Source organism: Lissotriton vulgaris, chromosome 4_1, assembly GCF_964263255.1.
Source record: "Lissotriton vulgaris chromosome 4_1, aLisVul1.2, whole genome shotgun sequence".
NCBI classification, from domain to species: domain Eukaryota; kingdom Metazoa; phylum Chordata; class Amphibia; order Caudata; family Salamandridae; genus Lissotriton; species Lissotriton vulgaris.
Window position 1 is genome coordinate 1234685982 of NC_141691.1, and position 23628 is coordinate 1234709609.

Genomic DNA, 23628 nt, shown 5'->3' on the forward strand with positions numbered 1-23628 from the left:
CAGGAAAGACTTTGGCTCCATTCACCTGAGCAATCATGTCAGTAATATGCAGACCTGGATGTCATTTTGTTTCAATTACACTGATACCTTGGCGCATATCAATGCAGATGCGCACAGCTCCTCCACTGTCCTTCTTAGTCACTACCATTATGGGTGACACCAAAGGCCCCAGACAAGTGGATCGCTCTATGATGTCATGCTTTAATAGTGTCTCAAGTTCTTTCTCAACAGCCTCCTGTAAAACAATTCAATGATGTCATTGGGCAACAGGACAGATGTGCTAATTTATGTGAAGTTGCACTTTTGTTGTCTCAAGTCTGCCTAGTCCATGACGCAAGGATGGAAACTGATTCACTTTCTCATGATAGGCATTGACGCTGTAGTTTACAGATATCAGTCCCATGTCAGCAGCACTGCTAAAACTGAGTAAACATGCACTCAATTTAGAGCCTTGCAGGGCATACATTGGTGCTTTTACTTCTATCTTTTCATGCTTAATAGTTCCTAGAAAATAACCTTGACTTTGCAGAGGCGTAGAAGCAGCATAGCTATATACTTTGGTTTTTACCTAGGCTAATTGGGAGAGTAGAGACAGTTCATTGTACTTTTCCGCTGGCATAATGTTCATCGACATGCTGCTGTCTATGATAAAAGGAATGGAGCACCCCTCAGTGTGATTTTGAAATAGTGTCCAAATGAATTTCACGCTTTCACATTCGATCCCGCTTCGACCATCATTCTTTCCTTCAAGAAGCTAATCCTACAAGCGCAGGTTGGCTAGTGGTTGATAGTGACATCGCACACCCATTTCCTCACTGTCACTTGACAATGATAGTGACAAACTTTTAGAGATGAATTTGACAACAATCCATGTCGTTCAATTTCTACTTGCCTCAGCTGATATTGCTGCTAGGCATTGTCGGTGTGGTTGGATTGTCTCTGGAACTTTCTGGTGTCCATTTTGTGTCTCAACGTTACACACTTGGGGCCTCATTTATGAAAAGTGACGCATCGCTGCGTGAAAACAGCGATGTGTCACTTTTCATTGCGCACTCCTTGCGACACCAATGATGCGTCATATTTAATGTATGACGCATCATGTCGGAAGGACTTACAGATACATCAGTATTTCTGACGTATCTGTAAGCGCAAAAGTGACGCATTGCTGGAGTGTGTCACAAAAGTGCTGCAACTCCAGAAATGCGTCCTTTCACATGGGGAAAGCCCCATGTGAAAGGGCTTGCATCAGTCTTACGCCTGCTGTGAGGCAGGCGCAAGATTTTGACGCAACAGCATCCTAAAAGTGAGGCAGTGAAATCTCATAGATTTCACTGCGTCACTATTACGAGGCTTTTTGCGGGGGAACGCCCCCTCTGCATACATTATACCTGACCCAGGTATAATGTGGTGCAGGGGTTTAAAAAGTGATGCATCTACCTAGATGTGTCACTTTTTAAATATGGCGCAACAAGGCGCATATTTTACGCCGCTGGTGCGTCACAAAAAGTGACGCATCGGCGACGCAAAACTGACGCAAGGCCTCATAAATAAGGGCCCTGATCTTTTCTTCACTTTGCAAACTGTTGCAAAATGGTTCTATTTCCAGCAGTCTTTGCTATCTGTCCAATGGCGGGACATTTATCTTCCTGTGGAAAGGAAAATCCACACTGAAAACACAACTACGTTTTCTTTGGAGACATAACTTTGTGGCCTCCTACCTAGTGTTTTGCCTTGCTTTCCACGCTCAGTGCTAATTCATTTTGGGCCATTCCGGCACCATGTTAGTGGATTGTCTGTAAGCTCTTTCTTCCACTCTAGAAGCCATGAGTACTCACTCCAAGCTGAGTATCTCTTCAGCATTTGTGTTCTGAAGGAATCAGAAAGACAGCCATCTATTACTCTGAGACCATGGCCTCTTCATTGTTGAACTCGGGGAACCTGCAATGCTTAATGAGTGAATCAAGTCTTCCTACAAACGTATTCATCGTTTCACCAGCTTTCTGCCTTTGATTGAACAAATACCTTGCAGACATAAAGAATAAAAATTGAATCTAGTGTGAAATCAAACACACCAAAATGCAGTTAGTAGTTTGTTCCAGAAAGATATTTGAATCAGTTTAACTTAATCAAATATAAATGGTGACGTGTGAATGTTTGGGGAGATACATTCTGCTTTGCATATAATGGCCAGTAGTATGTAAAAAAGTAATAGCATACCATAAATATCTCCTTTCTGCACCTCATTGTTTTAAAAAAAAGATCAGAAGCATGAAGAAAGGTTTCGGTGCATTGTAAAAACTGCAGCTGTAATATGCTCCATGACCCATCCCTCATCGTGGCTGCTGTATCCGACAGCAAACATTATGGCATCAAAATCTTTAATATCCTATTACAGTAGAGAAGCTACTTCATTACCTCACTGCAGACGGTTGGAGACGTCACAACTAGATTGTAACGAGGAAATTAGGGAGAGGGTTCTATGTGGGTTTGCAGGCTCCCTTGTATTATAAGAGCAATTCTTTTGTACTGTTGGGTTTTATTTTGTTTTTCTTAGCCAGTACTGATACGAAACTGTTTCCTATTATGTGCCGTAGCTGAAAAGAAGATAAGAGGCCTTGTCATTGTTGATGTGTTAATAAAGAAAGGCCACGAGGTCTGCAGCAAATTGGCATGTCAAACGCTGTCAGTTTGATGGAAAAAACAGAAAGCTTGCCTCCTTTAACAAGATATGATTCTCCATTTAACAGCAATGTGATGCAGCATTTCTTTTGAAGCCTTGATTATTAGTGATCCAGGTAAGGCGTGCAGTATCATTTGTTAGGATGATAGCAGATGTTCAACCGACTATCCAGCTAACATATCAAATTAATGAAACATTTGCTCAGTTAACATGTAATACACACAGGTACACTTTACCAAAACATAAATACGCATCCTTTCACAGGCATCAACAAATTAGCTTTAATTGAAATACATACCACCAGACAAGGGATCCACATGCTAACCGGTTGAAAAGCAATACTGAAAACAGTTTTTTTACATTCAGTGCTTTATATCCCCACATCAGATTTGTTTAGAGACTGATGTATTCAGCAGCCTCGACGAAAAACACCAATTGGAATGATCCACAAAAAAACTTCCTTCATTAATATGCAGATCAACATGCCTTTTACTTACTGCGAATTCCAAGGAATGCAGAGATGCAGGCTTTCATGGGACAGCAGGCCTCGATCTATGTTGAAGGATCAACTATTTTACATGTTTCTATTTATTTTTGCATCACCTGTATTTGAAAGAGAATCCATTATTATACACGCCATCAACTAGTACAACATCAAATACATTAATAAGTTTCCTTGAGAATAGAACAAAAAAGTGTAATATAAATTAAGACTCAAGCCACTAGGAATGCATATTGTCATTCTTATATTTTAGGATTGAGTGGGAAAAATAACTAAATAGGAGATCTCTAACCTGGGTCATTACAGACTTTACATATTTTCCAATGTACTCTTACACAAATGAGCTTTAAAATACACACCATATCAAGTTAACCTTCCCGCATACTCCCAATGATACAACTTACCATCATTTATCTAAACAGTTTTTTTTTTATTTCTTTTTATTAATATATAACAAACAGTGAAACAAAATTAACAAATCCATTGGGGGTACATCGACATTATTTCTGCAGTGCTCGGAGCAGAGGAAGTCTCGCAAACAGAATATGATACACAGAATGGTATAGAACTTAGAATCAAGGGGAGTCCTGAGTGTCAAAATCAGACCGCCCGGCTGGGGGAGCACAAATGTCGCCCCGGTAAGCATTCCAGGGCCCCCAAACCTTTATCCACTTTTCAGGGCAGCCCCTCGCAACATACACAGCACGCTCTCTGAACATATAACAGTCCAGATCCTGGACCCATTTGGTGTGCTGCGGCGATTGAGTTGCTCCCCAGAGCTGTGCTATATTGCGCATCGCAATCATACAGGCCAGTGTAACCCATTGCTTTAAGTATTGATTAAGATCCGTGGTTTCCCAGATATTCAAAAGACATCTGCGTGCTTCCAATCGCACCGCACAGCACAGGACCTCGTTCAGCGTATCATGAGTGGCGCGCCAATAACTCTGAACACTATCGCAGTGCCACAGTATGTGCAAAAACGTCACAACCTCTCCACAGCCTCTCTTGCATTTGCCATTCGTACTCCATCCGATCCTCACCAGACCCGGACCCGTAACATATGATCTATGTAAAATCTTTAATTGCACCAGACACAACCTCATGTGTATCGCCACTACTTTAGGGGAGGACACAGCCTCAACCCAATCCTCATCGTCTATCTCCAAACCATCAGCAACCCACGCCACCCCGAGAGACCCCAACGGGTCTTCCATGTGATTAATCAACTTTCGTAAAATTAATGAAATAGTTTTCTCTGGTATATGCCCATCCAATACACGATCTTCAAGAGGGGAGGCCTCGGGGAGGGTGTCTCCCGGTAACACATGGGAGAGGAGGGCATGCCTGACCTGTGGGTAACGAAACCGCTCATTGCTATGAAGGTGATGTCTCTGCTGGAGCGCCCCGAAGGACAGTACTTCCCCTTTCCCCCAGACATCCTTAATCTGACCAATACCAATCAACTCCCACTTGTCAAATCCTTTGGTGGTCCACAGATTGCCCAATTTGGCAAAGCTAAAGAGAGGGGTCGCGAGAGTCAATCTCCCTTCCCATCCCAGACTCCTGTTAGCCGTATGCCAGACCTTTACCGCATGTGAAGTGGGACCCGCGAGCGAAAACCGTCCTGGCGGATTATACAAGGCCCGAAGGAAGTCTCCCTCGGGCGACTGACTATGATCCATGGTGTATCCAGAGTCTTCTGGCAATACACTATCTGATTAATAGCCGCCAACTGGGAGGCCCAGTAATATTTCTTCATATCGGGAAGCCCGATACCTCCATCATACCAGGCCAGGGTGAGTTTAGCATAAGCAATGCGGGGTCTACTATCCCATAAAAGCAGCCTCTGAAGCGCCTCTATCTCCTTAAAGTATTTAGTGGGCACAGGGTCCATAGCATTTTGAAGAGCATATAAGAACCGGGGAAGCGCCAACATTTTAAACAATACCGCTCTGCCCAGGAGAGACAGAGGCAACGCCTTCCAACGCTCAATATCAGTGTGTAGTCTAACCAGCGGCGGCAACAAGTTATCAATGTATCTTGTCTTGGCGTCCAAGGCAATATAAATTCCCAAATACACAAAGCCCGTGGTAGCAATTTGGAAGGGGCAGGTCTGTGGAATCCCCGGCGGGTCTCCCGACAATATTAACAGTACAGACTTCGCCCAATTAATAGCAAAGCCTGAGTACTCACCAAACACTCTGAGAATGTCGAGAAAGACAAGCAACGAGGATCTAGGCGAAGTGAGATAGAGAAGCACATCATCGGCAAAAAGCAATATCTTGTCTTCCCAATCCGGGGACCACCGCAGCCCACGTACAGACCTATCCCATCTGACCCAAGCTGCCAACGGCTCTAGCACCAATGCAAAGAGACGGGGCGATAGAGGACATCCCTGCTGCGTCCCCCTCTCCAATGCAAAATCACCGGATTGACAGTTGTTCACAACAATGCAAGCCAAAGGGGCAGTGTATAGCAGGCGCACCCATCCCATAAACCCAAGCCCGAAACCCAGCTTCTCCAACACTGCAAATAGGTAGGACCATTTGACACGATCAAAGGCCATGGTGGCGTCCAGGGACACCAACACAGCGGGTTGCAACAAATCACGGGCCCTACCCAGCACTCCGTGTAAACGCCGAAGATTCAACGCAGTGTTGCGGCGTGGCATAAAGCCAGACTGGTCTGGGTGTACCAAGGTGGAGATCACCTTGACCAACCTGATCGCCAGTATTTTGGCCAAAATCTTGGGTTCCACGTTGAGCAAAGAAATAGGTCTATAGGAAGAGGGGGAGGTTCGGGGCTTACCTGGCTTATGGATAACGACGATATTCGCAATCCGCTGATCATAGGGGAGGCTACCAGACTCCTTACTCTCAATAAACATGGCTTTAATATGCGGCACAATTTTTTAAGAATTCAATTTATAGAGCTCAATCGGAATACCATTGGGACCTGTCGCCTTCCCCGAGTTAATGCTCTTGATGGCTCCCACTATTTCGTCATCCGTAATAGTGGAATCCGTATACTTCTGATTTTCCTCAGACAAACGAGGCATAACATTATCCCTAATCATCTCAGCCTGTTCAGCGCCAGTATATGCGTCCGAGGAAGCATAGGCACTCTTATAGTGGCTGCCAAAGGAATCCGCGATCATCTGAGGATCAGTGAGAGTTTCAGGACTGCCACTCTCAAGCTCCGGTACCAACCGAGAGGCGCGCTCTCCACGCTCCAGCCACGCTATGAGCTTGCCAGCCCTATCGACATGCTCATAAATCCTACTCTGGACATCGTTATGTTGCGTCACCGCCAATTCCCTAGACGGCCTATGGTACTCATCCTGCTTGAGGTGTAACTGATGCTGATTCTCGACAGACGCACAACTGGCAACTTGCTCTTCCAAGTCGACAACCTCCGCCTCAACAGTATTAATCTCCACCAGACGTCTCTTTTTCTTACCCGCAATGAGAGACAAAGCCTCCCCTCGTAGAACCACTTTATAGGCCTTCCACAGCGTCCGCGCAGAATCCACCGTACCCTCATTATGCTGAAAATACTGTTCCGAGGCCCTACATATCCCTTTCCTAATGACGGGGTCTCGAAGGTGCCAGGCGTTAATAGGCGCAACTCTACCCACCGTAGGCTGTCCCATCTCAACTCGGACCCAAACTGGGGAGTGATCGGAGACACCCCTACCCAAATGACGCGCCTCCCTGATAGTGTCTGCCATAGCGGCAGGCAACAGAATATAGTCAAGTCGCGACATAGAGCCATAGAGAGATGTGTATAGCTCCGTAGTACAGGATTCAAGAGACGCCACGCATCAATCAAACCAAAGAATCCAAACATTCGGGGAGCCATTGACGCAATGGAGGGAGCGATCTCGGCGGGCTACGGTCTAAACTACCATCGACAACGGTATTAAAGTCACCACCAAGAACTAGAAGACCAGGTGGGAGCGAGAAAAAGGCCTTGGCAAGATCCTTGAAGGTGTCAGATTGGAGGCCCGGGGGAACATAGATAGAGAGAAAGGTGACAGCTTTACCCCCGATCCTCCCAGAGACACCCACATATCTGCCCGACTGATCAGACCATGTAGCCTGAACCTCAAATGGAAAGGCCTTCTACACCAAGATTCCAACCCCCCTGGAGCCTGTCGAGAACCCCGCATGCGCGATCAGTTTATATCCCCATCTATGAAGGGCCATACAACGGTTACCCACAAGATGCGTCTCCTGCAGAAGTACCACCTATGGTGAGTGACGCCTGATAAGCTGGCTAAATCACGTTCCAACTCAACACCCGGATCCCCGATCTATGATTAGAGCAAGACATTCACCCCTCTCCACACGCGCACATTCACATCTGCCAACACCCAATGCAGTTCAAAACGAAACCGAAACCAAAAAGAAACTAACAACTTCCCCCTCATTCAAAGCTCCCCCCCTCCCTGCACTCCTGCATTAGGACAACACCCCAACCCCAACTCGCAGTGTGCCTGTCGCCCCGCCCAACAATGGTAACTAAAAGTAGGAAGAGGAGGTGCCTGCCGCATAGCCCCAAACCCATTCCCCACAAGAATCATGCCTAAGGAACAAATGTATTAGCCCAAAGCAGTACTGTTGCACAATAGGAAAAGGTGATATCCACCCCCGTGTCCAAAGATCAAATGAATTGTTCAGTACAGAAGTCTCTCATTCCGGGCCCTGCCGCTCATCCTCAGCCTCTTGTCGCCGGTCTTCAGCACCATCAGCCATCACAATGTCCAACCAATCCGATGCCACCTCCGCATTGTCAAAAAACCAAGTCTTCCCGTTCGCTTCGACTCGTAGCTTAGCAGGATATAGCATCGAGTATTTCATCTCTTTGTCTCTCATCATCCGCTTGAGTTGGAGGAAACTCTAACTCATCCTCTGTACAGATTGCTTAAAGTCCGGAAAGAAGGACACAGTAGTATTTTCGTACCGTAGCAGGCCATCCGTCCGAGAGGCCTGAAGTTTGACATCACGGTCCCGAAAATTCAGGACCCTCGCAATCATGGGTCTAGCTGGCGCACCCACTTTCGGCGACCCGCCCGGAACCCTATGCGCCCTCCCCATAGTAAAAACCTTGCTGAGTCCCTTAGGCTTCAGATGCTTAAGGATCAGGTCTTTCACAAAGAGATCAGGGGTACGATCTTCTGCCTTTTCCGGTACACCTAGGATGCAATCGTTGTTGCGCCGAATACGGCCCTCATAGTCATCAAGCAGCCACCGGGTCTCCTCCCGTGCCGCTTGCAAGGCCCAGACCTCTCTCTGCACTTCAGCGACGTCATCCACCAGGCTAGTCGTTTTGATGTCCAGAGACCTAACTTTTTCACTAGTTTTAGCGTGATCCGTGCGCAGAAGGTTAACATCTATTTTAACCGAGTCCAGTTTGGTATCAAGAGCATCCATCCTAGTCCCCATAGATGCCTCAATCCTAGTGCTGACCTCCATTATGTCTTTCAGAGAAGGCTCGGAGCCACTACTTGGGGAGGCGGGTCTGGTCGCGGGGTGTTGTCTCTGGTCGGCCGGAGATCCCTTAGGAAGCGTATATCTGTCCAGTTTATTGGACTGGACCGCTCTCTGTCCTCTCCCACCTTTGGGGAGAGGTTTCTTGATCTCCGACGTCGCCGCCATGGAGGGTGATCGAGGAGGCCCAGTTCACAGTGATGTCGCACCAGTTCACACCTGCGACAACACTTCACACCTCCTCAGTGCTCCGAGAGCCGAACCAAAAGCAGTCAATTAGTGCAGAGAAGGACCCCTCAAAATGCCCAGCCATTAGGGATAATTCCTGGTAGTGGTTCGCGGAGGAGGCACCACTTCCGTTCGACACAGCCGCTGTTGTCGCAGTAGTGCCCGGCCACAATTGCCACCACAGTCCGCGGCTCAGGCGACGGAAGGGCCCATAACTTCAGACGACGATCCGGGAGGGTAGAATTGCACCTTTCGAGCCGCAATTTCACCAGGGGGCAGCTATGCTATTTTCCCATCAAATGCGGTCCTCAGGTCACAGGATAACTGGCAGGATAAACAAACCGAGGAACGGGTCTTACGGAGCTACACGATCACGCTGCCATTTTGGTCCTGTGCTAGGCTCCTCCTCTAAACAGTTATTTCTTAAACACTCAGCAACTGACACTTTTTTCAATGTGGTTAGCTGTGGATTATGGGACCTAGCTCAGTGGCCATCCAGGGAAACACAGGGAACCTGCACATGTTTTAAAAGTAGACAACTGACGAAATTTAGGGTGAGGTGACTTGCATGGCTCTCGCTTGGGTTTTGTACCCTCAAGATTTTGCAAACTTGAGTAACAACACACATTTTCCTCACATTTGTGTGCAGAAAACCTCTGGAATCTGCAGGGTGCCACAGATTTACTACCACCCAGCATTCCTAGAAGTCTCCTAATAATAATGGTTGCTCATTTGTGTGGCTAGGCCTAGTGCCGGTGACATGAAAGAACCTAAAACCCAATGTGAACATATCACATTAATCCTCTGAAACTGACACTTTTTTTGCAGTGTGGGTAACTATGGACTTTGGATCCTAGGTCAGCTGGCACCTAGGGAACCTAGCTGCACATAGGGGAATCCAAGGTAGGGTGATTTCATGTCTCTCACCAGATTTTCTTACAGACGCACTTGCAAACCTCAAACTTTGAGTAAATGCACCCATTTTCCTCACATGTCTGTGAGATAAACTTCTGGAATCTGAGGCAAGTGATAACAAGTATTTTACATTTTATGAAAAATAATGTTGGATGCAATAATTGTGCAGAATTAGCGAGCAAGTTTTGATGAAAATATGTAATTTGAATGCATAACGTATTTTTACATCGGATGTGACAGTGGATATAGCCCTTGTTGACCGGCATGTGATTCACACTGAAAAACCACTCTAGATGACACAGCCTAATGTTCAAACTTTTACATCAATTTTGTGACTGAACAAAATGAGAATGTTCCTACAGTGTTCCTACAGTGATGCTTCCAGGTGTTAATGCTTCAATTGTAACTGTACCTGCATTGTAACTAGGGTTGTGACAGCACAGCCATTAGCGGTTCACATAATGACTGCTTTGAATAATGTTTTTTCAAATTAAGTACTTCAAGGAGCTGTTGGAGCCATGCCTATGGCAGGGGTTATCCCGACATCACAGAATTCACAGATTCACTGAAAACTGTTTAATCATTGAGAAAAGGGAGATGGAGTGTCTTTACAATACTAACCATGCTGGGTGACACTACATTATTTGAGGATGAGATTTTCCGACCATGGCTTTACCCTTTCCATGCTGATGACGTCCCCCAGCCGTCATGCATCACGGTGGGCATGTGCTGATGATGGCTGGGGGCCATCATGAACCCGCCCACTCTTTAAAATGGCCGCACAGGCGCAGAATCGTGGCCGCGCCCAAGGGGTTAAAGAAATGGCAAAGAACAAAAAGACAGAGGGTCAAGTTTTCATTACACTGCAAGCTGATAGGGAGAAGCCATTACATGTCTCGATATTTAAAATAGAGCCAGAATAAATCATCAGAGGATGTTTAGAACTTGAGCACACAAACCAGTACCAAGAGAAGAGCTGATATATTTGTGTAAAGAAATTAGTAGACCTAGAGTAGTGATACATGACAAATTGACAGAATTAGTCAGAAAATATGAAGGAGATCTTACAAAAAGTGTCCCATTTCGGAAAAAGTTTAAAGTGTAATTGGATGATGAATCTATTGAAACAATGTGTTCTTCAGGGATGGAATAACATATAACTGAATTTGTAAAATGTATCGTTAATGGAGCAGATTTGATACATTAGAGAGTAAATGGGCAAAGAAGAATGAAGGGAAAAAGAAAGATTCTGAAGTAGATTAAACAAATAGTAAATCACAACATGTTCCCCAGATGAAGGAGAATTGTTGGCTTATCCATAGAGAGAGATACCAGGAGGAGCATACATTCATATGCCTTGGAGCAGTGGACGTTTTACAGCATTTACAAAGTCCAAAGACAAGCCTGTGCAGTGTTACACACAAGTTGATCGATTTGTTAAGATTTCAAAAGTGTTGTGAATTGATCTGAATATATTCCTTGACATTGTAGTACCGACTGTTTTGTGGGCTGAGTATAAACTTGCTGTAAATGGCCACATGCAGAACTAATGAGAGATGCTCGCACTAATGCAATATCTCAAGTAGTCATGGAGAAATATGAAGACATGATTACGTTTCTGAATGGAAAGTTTTCTCCAAAGGATATTGACTGGGTAAAGATTAAAATAAATTTACAAGAGCCAAAAGGATCAGTGCATAATTACTATGAGTGGTCACTTCAGATGTTTTAACAACACAGAGGGAGGAAATATCCTGAGTCGAGTGATACGGAGTTTCTTATGCCTCAGTTTGTTTTTAAGTAAAGGCCAGAGATCAGTACACACATTCAAAAGAGTGTGATTTGCTGTGCTGGCAAATTTAAATTGTTAGATGAGATTCTGAGTTATGCAAAGTATTGCATTGATGAACAAAAAATAAAGCAGAAAAAGCTTAAGGGGAAATTCATGTTGGTCTTGATGAATTTTACTGAGAAAGGTCTTCCAAATCAGTCATTTGCAGAAAATGCTGGTCATGTGCAAGGTTTTGGAATGCAAACAACATTTTAAAGGAGGATTTGGTGTAGAGGCTTTCCGGTTGATCCACATTCTTGTATAGATGTTGCAAGGCTATTGAAAATGACCCCGTTGTCACCTTTGTAATAAAATCAGGCATTGAAAGAGAAGTGTGGACTTAATTCAGATAGAGTAATTGGAAATGTCCAAATGCAAGGAGAAAGCCAGATGCAGAGCATAACGGTTCAGCAGATGCAAGTGCCAATACAGAAAAAAGCTCAGATTATGTTGTACCACAAGCCCAAATGCTCCCACAAAATATGAGAACCTGTGGACTTAATAATAATCAGATGTCCAAAGCAAATTCAAATCCATTTTGACATCAGAACCCATTTCAACTGTTCACAGTGATGGACAATGACATTTTTTACTTCGACATTTCTCAATGACAGTGCCTGAGGGGCAAGGATGATTGAATGCTTGGCACAGTGTTGAAAGTAGACATGAGTGGACCATTTGTCGAAAAAAGAGTAAATGGTCAACAATTGCCATTTCAATTGATACCGGTGCTATCCATTCCACTGTTAGAGCAGCAGATGTCCTAGACCTACCTGTCATGTGAAAGAAAATCCAAGTTGTAGGAGTTTCAAATAAACAGATTACCAACCCAGTTTCAGAAAAGGCCCCTGTAAAAACTGGTTCCTTTGAGAAAATCATAATTTTGTTGTCTGTGATTCTAGTCCTGTAAACCTGCTAGGAAGAGCTTTATTGTGCAAGTTAAGTTTAATTATTTACTGTACAAAAGATGATGTTCAGTTTAAGAAACATGATGATAACGTGGAGTCTAAAATGGCCTGTCAAGAAACAGCTGTAGGGTTCTATACATTAAGGACAACTAAAAAATTGCCTCCAGATTTAAAAGAGACCGTAAACCCATAAGTGTGGCATTTTACAGAAAAAGATATATTAGGAGACGCTTCGTGGTGTGAGGCGGTGTGTTGGGGGCTACCTGCCCCCGGAGCCATTTGGTGACATCAGCACCTGCTGCATCCCTCCCTTTCTGCCCGGTGCACTTTAAAACAGCTTGCATCTCCCGCTTCGCGGGAGACGCTTCGTGGTGTGAGGCGGTGTGTTGGGGGCTCGCCGCATTGAACTACCTGCCCTAGGAGCCATTTGGTGACAACAGCGCCTGTTGCAGCCCTCCCTTTCCGCCTGGTGCACTTTAAAACAGCATGCATCTCCCACTTCGCGGGAGACGCTTCGTGGTGTGAGGTGGTGTGTTGGGGGCTCGCCGCATTGAACTACCTGCCCTAGGAGCCATTTGGTGACATCAGCGCCTGTTGCAGCCCCCCCTTTCCGCCTGGTGCACTTTAAAACAGCATGCATCTCCCACTTCGCGGGAGACGCTTCGTGGTGTGAGACGGTGTGTTGGGTGCTCGCCGCATTGTACTACTTGCCCCAGGAGCCATTTGGTGACATCAGCGCCTGCTGCAGCACTCCCTTTCCACCCAGTGCACAAAAACAGAACGCCATTTTCATCCCACGGGACGCGCGCTGGTATGCGCCGGGCCAAGCCTGGGCAAAGAGCGGGCCATCTGTGGCCATCAGGGGCCGGAAGAGGCTGGGCTGGGCCACCTCCCTAAAATCCCGTACTGTGGCCAAGTACTAGCGTGCACATGAGTAATTATACGTTCTGTGAACATTGTATACAACAGAAAGGCCTCCTATACAGACGTACTTGGAATTTTGCACCCGTGGCTTTCCTGTATAATACGGAACAATTTTCTGATGACTTAAAGTGTGAATTGCAAGCCAATACAATATTGGTAAAGACTATATTGTCATTACAACAAGTTCTATATCTTTAGTCTTTTATTTTTTCAGCTACAGCATCCATTTATATCAAGGTACAAGTTTTGTATAGTCAACCCATATAGGAATTGATGTGATGTACTGAACAGTTGGTTTTAATTCTTCCCTGAGATTAGATTTGTTTATCGCTAATACCACTGAGTACTGGGTCCTATTTTGAATTGATAGTGTTTTCTAAATGGCAAGACGGAAAGCTTGTGGTGGCACAGGGATGGTTGGGACATTAGATGCTTATCTGACCAGGGCAGAATCAGTCATTAACAAGGAAATGTTATATACTGAACGTAGGCTATCCCTGGACCCCACCTACAGCAGGTTATCTGCCACTCCAGCCCTCTCAGATATCCAGAACCAAATTACCCCTCCCCCGGGTCAAGACAGGTCCCCCAGATAGAGGTTGACACGCTCCAACCAAATTGTAGTACGCTCTCTGGGACTCCAGAATTGATACCTAGCCCGGTCAAGTATAAGTTACGGGGAAGAACACAGAAGCAAAAGTTGGCTTCTACCTGCCCTAAGAAACCCAGTGTTATCCCTAAAAAAAACAGGGCACCCAAACAGGGACATACAGGTTTAGGAAACAGAGGGATAGTAACTGTGGATATACATGACACGGGAAAGGGGGACCGGAGAGACCTATCCAATATTGTCCAGTGTGATGGAGGTACAACGAATATTGGACTAGGTGAGTGAGATTTCTGGGGGGAAACTAGAGGGTATGGTAAAAATTTAGCTGGAACCCATCGTATTTTTTATTATTATTATTAAACTGAGAAAAATGAGTTTAGCTCAGGATTCACATTCCTTTATTAGCATACTCAGAATTGCTGAAAATATGGCAAACTGTCTGAAGGAAACCTTCTGGTCGCCATCCAAGTCCATAGTCTTCATCGCCTCTTTAACCATTTCCTCGTCTTTCCCAGAGGCAAATAGACTTGGGAACTCTTCCTTCAGAAGCTTGGACAGCTCCTCCTGGTTCAGCTCTCCATCCTTCCCATCAGCTCCAGAGTATTTCTTGAATATCTGGATAATAGCCCCAACCAGCTCTTCCAGAGTCCTCTTGACTGTTTCGATCGCAAGCCTCAGACCACAGGCGGTGAACGCAGGATCCTGGACGAGAGAAGCGCACCCATCGTATTAAAATTGTGCGGGGTAGAATCCAGGTTCCAGCTACTGGAATCTTTGCTGGCTAATTTTTTAACACAACTGGTACAGCAGACTCACAGAATACCAACTCCCGACCTTTAAGTATGATGGAAAGAATAGTTGGCATTAATGACAAAGTGGCTGATCCAGCGCCAACTAGTATTCGGCCAACTGTCACAAGTGGCGCAGTAACCCGACTGAAACATCAAGAGACAAACCACACCCAGTGCGACCCGTGGTCACCAGGAGGAAATCTCCCTTACCGGACTTAGCTCTGAGGTCAGTTGAGGGACCCAGTATGGCTCGAAGACCTGTTGTTATTGACCTCCCGCCAGAGGCCGCCTATGTGTGGTTTTTCTGAACCATGTCCCTGCCCTTCCACCAGGAGAGATCGAAAGTTACTAACAACTGCTTAATAGGACAGTGTTTTGGCTTGGCCAAAATACCCCTGAGGGAGTGAATGTCATTAATAACATAATAATGGTACGCAGGGTTAATTGGATTGGTAGCTCTAACAAGACAGGGAGTGGGGATTGCATCATTATCAACTTTTACAATCCTCACACTGCGGGCCACTTATTATCAAGAGGCCCTGTCCACAGTTGTTGCAGTGCACTGATATTAAATTACTACCTTTAGGGTTTTTCTATAGGTCATTACCATGGAGAAACCTGGGAAGATCTAACCGGGAGGAAAACTGGCAGACAGGAGACTGGACTAGGGTGAGATCCTTCTCCGATCACGTTCCCCTTCAGTTACCCCAAAATATACATAGTAACTAAATCACTACCGGGTGCAGACTCCCAGTCCATAACAGGTATGAAATCCTGTCTGGCCTGGAAACCTGAGTTTGACATGAAGAGACCGGTGACTTGGAAAGAGGGAGGTTGGATGCCATAGGTGCTGTAATGGCTGAAACAGTCAGGGGAGACCTAAATAACCTTATCTCCTGGAACATTGCAGGGTTAGCTGCTAAGTTAGAGAACCCTAGTTGGATTGCTTATATTAAGCAATTTCTGATCATTTGTTTGCAAGAAACCTGGTCCGTTGAATGCGATCTCCTGGAAGGATACACAGCACATTTTGTCCCATCAGCTGACTCGACCAGGGGAAGATCTAAGGGGGGTTTGGGTATTTATGTCTCTGTAGCTCTGGCATGCAAAGTACGTACAGTTACTACCTCTAATCCGGGTATTCTTGCTTTAATTTTAACAAAAGGGAATTTACTTGCTCTGAACGCTTTTATCAATAAGTCTATGAGTCATAGCCTACACACTCTTATTGTTATGGGTGATTTTAATACACATCCCTGTGGTAACCCCTATCTGCCTGTATTTCTGACTTGAGTTGCTCTCGAATCCATGGGTTTCACTTTGAGCACTCCATCGAGGGGGAGTTGCCTAATGATCTGATCAAAAACTTTGATTTGACATCTACCATGGCTCTGACGGACCCTTATACTATATTTGAGGTACCCACTTTTAAGGGCCACAGGAAGGGGACATTTAATGATTTTATTCTGATCTTGTCTCCTATGCAGTCCTTTGTGAACTCTTTTTTAATTGAGGAGAACAAACTCAGTGATCATAATCCCCTCTCCCTGCACTTAACAGGTCCTTGGGTTACAAAAACAAGATCAAACACTAACAGGAACTATTGAGTACAACAGATGGAAAGTGCAGACTTAGATGGACTCAAGTTGCCCCTGAGCTGTTTTATAATAATCATATCAAATCTGTGTGTGCAGAGGACATTAGCATCTGCACACAGGAGGTGCAACAACATTCTAAGGTGTTAGCAGCTTTCCAGATTATCTCTGATAGGGTCACGGAATTGTTATCTGTACCAGTTAAGAAACAGTCTAACGTGAGTCCTAAATAGTTTGATGAGTACTGCTCAAAAACAGCACGAAGTCTAAGGGTAGCCTTATCCTCTAACCCCAGAGTGCAAGCTGATGTAATAGTTTGTTGCAGGGACTACAAACAAGCATTAGCTAAACGTAAGGAGACCCTAAGGAGACCCTAAGGAATGAGGCATGGAATGAGTTATTAGATCCTGAAACCCTTAGGAATAGCTCCAAGTTGTGAGGTATATTAAAAAAAAAATTCTTGCCCAGGAGACAGGAGATGGTCTCAAATGTCATATAGCTAAGGAGGATGGGGAGGCTCATTTGAGCATATGTATGACTGCCTCCTGGAAGAATATGACAGTCTGGTACCTGAATCTAATGGCAATAAAATTATAATTGGCAGGGGTGAGATACTTGAAGGAATTCTCGGTTTAACAGCCGGGAAAGCGCCAGGACCAGATGGAATCCGCCCTGACTTATAAAAGTCTGACCCCTCCTTCTGGGCTCCAATTCTTGAATCTGTTTTTAATGCTGCGGTTCATAGTGGATGCCCACAGTCTTGGGGTGGTCTCCACTATTGTACCTATTTTTAAACAAGCATTTACAATGCAACGGTCTCGCCTTTGCAAAAGTTAGAGCTATTGGCATTGTAAATGACAACATTTTTATTTATGTGGTGGTTTTGAAACAGATAAATGGCATTGTCATTTACATTGCCAATACCTTCATCTCTCGCAAATGCGAGACCTATTGCATTTGCACCCACACACACACACACACAGAGCAACACACAGAGCCACATGCACCCACACACACACAGATCCACACACAGAGCCACACACAACCACACACACACACAGAACCCCACAAACACACACAGAACCCCACACACAGACAGAACCCCACACACAGACACAGACAGAACCCCATACACAGACAGACAGTACCCCACACACAGACAGACAGAACCCCACACAGACACAGACAGAACCCCACACACAGAGACAGAACCCCACACACAGAGACAGAACCCCACACACAGAGACAGAACCCCCCACACACAGAGACAGAACCCCCCACACACAGAGACAGAACCCCCCACACACAGAGACAGAACCCCCCACACACAGAGACAGAACCCCCCACACACAGAGACAGAACCCCCCACAGACAGAACCCCACACACACAGACAGAACCCCACACACAGAGACAGAACCCCACACACACAGACAGAACCCCCCTCCCCCACACACAGAACCACACACACACACACAGACAGACAGCCACCTTTCCTGTCATCCAGAGCAGAAATCTTGACTCTTACCATAGCTGTTCTCTACTCTCTGAGTACTCATACTCACTCACCCGTGCAGGTGGGGCTATTAAATAGCTGTGCCTTCTGCAACATATACGGACACGCTGATGTATAAGGCAACTGACCGATACAGCTGAGAAACATTCAAATGAAGCAATTTGATGGGTGAGTCATTGAGGGCTCTGGTGGGGGCTGTTAGATTAAATAATTGTAAATGAAAATGACGCACATTAGGAGCTGGCAGCGGTCAGTAGCAGTGTTTTGCAGCAATGGTCCCTGCGGGAGTGTGCCAGGCAGAGAAAGAAGGGGCGAGGCTGCGGACGCACCACTGGGCTGGCTTTTTAAAGTATGTCCTGGCACCGTGGAACAGAAACCAGGAGCCCGCCATGGGACCCAGCTTCATGGGCGTCAGAGAAGGGGTCCAGCTTGAATGAGGGGTGATTCAGGGGTTCAGAGCCACACTAACATTTAGTCACTAAAACCTCAAAGGCGCCAAAGGGGAAAACGCCCCAGAAGAAACCCACAACTTACATTATACATGACAATGTGTTTATCATTGCCCAGCACACCTGTGTCGAAGAATAACATCCCAGAAGTCGTCAAGCTGCCTGCTCCAACATCGTGAAAGTAGTTTTATAAACTCACAAATACGCGTTTACTGAAACAGAAAGTAAAAATAAAAATCTGCTGCGAGTAGATTTCCACAATAGAAAATCTCAGAAGCGAAACGTACGATGAGCAACACAATTTTCCTTAAAACAAGGGTTGTGCAGGGAACATCAAGGGCACGTAATTGGCAAATCTACGAATCGCCAAACTTCAAGCATGGAGAAAATTCGCCGGGAGAACTGTGAGCAGAGAGAAACAAAATACTGTCCAGAGGCTGCGGGCTCTCACTGGATAATAAATGTGGAAGCTGTTTGATTCCAGGGGTGAGGCGGGGTGCAGCCCTCCAGGGGACGAAGACCACAACTGGGATAAAATCAAACTAGCGAGCGTCGTTAGCACAAGAGTCACAATTTGAGATGCTGTGGAAACCTGGATGAGGTAGAAGGTGTCAATGGAAAAACAAAGGAAAAGTGAAAAATTGAAAAATGAGAAAAAAACAATACAGTTGTGGATATCAGGTATTAAGCATAAAAAGTGAAGTGAGAGGGAAGAATACAATACAGAGAGGGTGATGTTAGAGTAGAAATAAGCGATGGAATGAAACACTAGAAATGAAGACGAGCGATGTAGAAGAGAAAGACAGAGATTTACTGCCTCAATGGTGAAACATGTCTGCTGCCATTTGTGGTACAGTCTGATCTGCCATCATGTCTGCCTCTGTAGACTGTGAAGCTGCTAAAACTATTCAATGTGCCCACAGACAGACTGCGTCTAAAATCAGGTGGAGAAACAGACCTTTGGCATGGCAAAAACCACTGACCTAGTATGTGTGCTGCCCCCGCTGGCTTTGTAAATCTTTAGAGGCCTTCGGTGCACATAGCCGCAGATACCATTCAAAAAAGCTTTTACTACTGCCCCCTGCAGGGAACAATTCAATGGAATACTGCTTAGGAACATACACTTTTCTATATGCATGTATAGTGTCAGTTTGAGTTAAGGTGTGATAAGTGTATTATTGAACTCCCCATCGCTAGTTGAACAATAGTTGAATAACTGAACACAGAGCATTGATCGTTGGGGTTAAATGCAAGCGAACAGGATCAAATCTTACAGTCTCTGAATTGCACCATATGCAATCCTGGGCGTAAATCCCTGCTTCTCTGCTTGACCAATTGTGTGATCCGTGGTCCATTGCTTTATTTCACTAAGTATCGTTTTCCTTAGCCATCCAGTATGAGAGCACATTGAAGTAATTAATTCAGCACATGACTGGTGTGCTAGAAAAACCTCAATTGTACATGGGTAACATAAAATAATCTTGCTATATATTTAACACTATAGGCCAGATAAAATGAGAATATGGCAAACGGATACATTTTGGGTAACTCATGGCAACGTCTTTAAGGCATGGGGAATTTTTGAATGTTTAATATTTTAAAAAATCACGTACAGTAAATGTCACTAAAGTCTGTCATATATTCGTATATACTTGAGCCACTGAAAAATGTTGAAAATACATTGTTTTAATTCTAAAGTCTTTATCATATTTTTGTCATGTTATTTATTACATGATTTATGTTTTTTTTATCGCTCGGCTCGTGCTTGGCTCTTCGACTCAGGGCAGGCCTCGCTCGGCTATCCCTATGATGCCCCCGAAAAATGTAATGTCCCCTACGCCCTTGAGTAGCTGCATGCATCTCAAGGCAGTAGAATAAGAGATGTCGGTGCACTGAGGTAGCAGCCACTTTAGGAGCGGTGGGAGGAGGTCGTGTAAAGTCTTCGTCTAGGATCTAATAACCTCTTGTTGCAGCTGAAGAACAGTAATGTGTCATTCCTGAGTCAAGGTAAAGCACCACAGTGTCCGTGCATGTGAAGAAGAGCGTTCACCACGTTCACCCCGCCATCGATCCGCCTCGCAGGCAGACTCAGAAGTCCTGGATTGTGTTTTCCAGAGGCTGCTCGCGACGACAGCCCCGTTAATGGCTCCCTTTTGAGTGCTGACGTCACTGCAGTATGCGCGGCTCCTTCAGACCCCCCGGTGTTTTAATTAGGCCGTAGCGCTCGAGCCGCAGCAGTAATTGGCTAGTTGGCATGTTGACGATGCCGCAGTGGCACTTACAGCATTTAAAGGATTACAGGGTTATTTTAGCATTTTCGCCATTGTGCATTTCATCAAAGTACAAAACATCCCCACATCAAAGTGCATCGGGTACAGACGCGTGAAGACGAGCCCCCGCCGCCTGCAAAGACCCCACGGAGGAAGGAAGCGGGTCTGCGGGAGGAGCTGGATTCACTGTCGAGGCTTCCAAGCGCTAGGGCTCGGAGGAGATGTATTCATTTATAGCTCAAATAAGGAATCACCAGGGAATTGGATCAAAAATTACTGACTTCAACTCTGAGTAAAATGACTAATTATCATAGGCTATGTTTGTATCGCAGCTTTATCCAGTAATATTTCATTTCTCTGGGGACGATCTGGGTTCAAGCTGGAACCCCCTTTTAGAGTTGCTCTTGCACGAGTGTAATTTCCGAGTGTAAGATATTAATATGTTTCCCTGGTCTTAATTGCTGATTTCACTCGCAAGAAAGTATCACTGATAGTCGCCCAAATGTCCCTCATAAATACACGAAAATTATGAAAATGTCACACATTACAATCTGAAACCTTGGTTGCTATGAACCTCTCAAGGCCACCAGGAAGCACTTTTGTTCAAGGTTTCGCCATTCTTTAGGTTGCTGGTCCGACTCCTGAAGCGGCCATCACGGAGTCAGAGAGATTTCGGGAGGGTGGGGGCGCGGAAGCGGGGCGGTTACCAGTGATCTGACGAACAATATAACACCGTCTGGCACGGGCTTCCAAACAACAGAGCAGTGGGACACAGTGCGTGCGGTAAACTCCCTCTGCATTGGCTCTCCCAGCATCACGTTACAGCTCGACACAGAGGCCCAGTTGGAAAGCCCTGGAACTCACCTGCTGCGGGCGGCAGTCGGCAGACAGGGGTGCTAATTAAATGATGGCCCTGGCAGCGGTCACGGAGCCTCTCTAGGATCACGGTAGTTACGCGCACTTTAAATTGTGAAAGCCCAGTGCGCATGCGGTGAATTAAGGTGCGCAGACACGGGGGCGGAGGACACACCTACGTGAACGCGCTGCTGCACACCAGCAGTCCCAGTCCGGCACTGATAATTAAATGTAATTAAGGCTTACAATGGAGAAACAAAGAACTGAAATAATGTAATACCAGCACTGTTCCACGAGTCATCTGCATCGGTGGCTGACCACGCTCCACACGTCAATGGTTGTGCTTTTTGGTCAAGTTGGTGCAACTGCGGAAATGGCGCGAGACAGTGCAGTGGGAGCGCACGTCGCCGTGAGCGTGCACATCGGATCGCCGGAGAAGACACGCCGACCTCCGAGGCTGCCTGCTGCCTACACTGACCCGCTGCAGAGGGAGAGGGACACACGGAAAGAGCCAGGTGAGTGGGTGGGGGGCAGAGAGGGAGGGTGTGCGTGTGTGTGCCAGCGTGTGTGTGCCAGCGTGTGTGTGCGTGCATGATTGTGAGAGGCTGCTGCTGTGAATGTGGAGCAAAAGATGTGCACGGCTGGGGGGGAGGGGCCAGGGGGGCGCGTCCACGAGGTGCAATCGGCACTCGTGCACCTGTCTAAGTCACTTGAGGAGCAACTTGATCACAATAGGTCGAGAGAGCTCGACCTAAAAAGGGGATAAAAGCAGTCCGCACTGTTATAGACCCAAATCACTCTTAGACTCCATGGTGAAAGTTATGGGAAGGGTTCTCCTGCAGAGACTTACTACATGGGTTGAAGACAATAACATCATGTCTGTCTCCCAGTATGGTTTCTGTAGGGGACATTCTACGACTACCCAATGCCTTAACCTTTTTCTAATATTAAGTAAATATACAGTGGCATATAAGGGGACCATCCACCTTGCCTTCATGGACCTGTCCTCAGCCTTTGACTGTGTAAACAGGCAGAAGCTGTGGCGGTCCATGAGGGCAAAGGGGGTTGATGCTGGTATCGTGAACTTCGTAGAAGATTTACATAGATATACCAGAGCAAATGTTAGATTTTCCCAAGATCTGAGTGTGAAGAAGGATTTTAATATCAAAAGGGGAGTCCGACAAGGACGTATTCTTACGTCCTTTTTGTTTAATTTTGATATTAATGACCTAGATAGCGTTTTACAGGAAATGGGGGCTGACTGCCCCAGAGTTGGATGTCGGGGTATTCCGGTCGTATTATACGCGGACGATGTGGTCCTCATATCTAGGACCGAAAAAGCTCTTTTAACTGCTTTCGAGTCCTTCATGACAGACAGAGATTTAACAATAAACAATTCTAAATCATATATCATGCAAGTAGGCACGCCACCAAGACGGAATTTCCAATTTAATGTGGGCGGTGCATTAATTCCCATATCTAGCACATTCTCCTATCTTGGAGTCCTCTTTGACAATAAATTAAATTGGGCCCGCATGTATTAAAAAAGAAAGGGGATGTTGCAAGGGTGAATGCATACATTTTTAACTTCGCTTCTCAATTGGGAAAAAGCCTACTGTTGCAATGTTGCAATTATATAACGCTAAATCAGTGGCTAAAGCAACATTTGGCAGCAAAATTTGGGGGTATATCCGGGGAGAGCATCTCCAGATTGTGGAGAACATGTTTTTAAAACGTCTACTGTGTCTCCCGCAAGGTACGCCCAATCTAGCTGTTCATGAAGAACTGGGGGTCCAGTATGTCAGTGATATTTTCTCCCTCCGCCCACTGTCCTGCTGGCTGAAATTGTGGTTAAACCCTGATATCCCCCTGACGCATATGATATTAAAAGACTGTCTCTCTATGGACAATTCATTTGCTATACCCTGGCTGAAATATTTGAAGATGAGTTTCTTGAGCCTAGGGCGGGGCGAGCTATTTGAAACTGCCGATTGTATTACCAAGAAGGATGTGGACGCAATCAAAACGGCATTCCTCATGGAAAGGAGAACGACGAGGGAA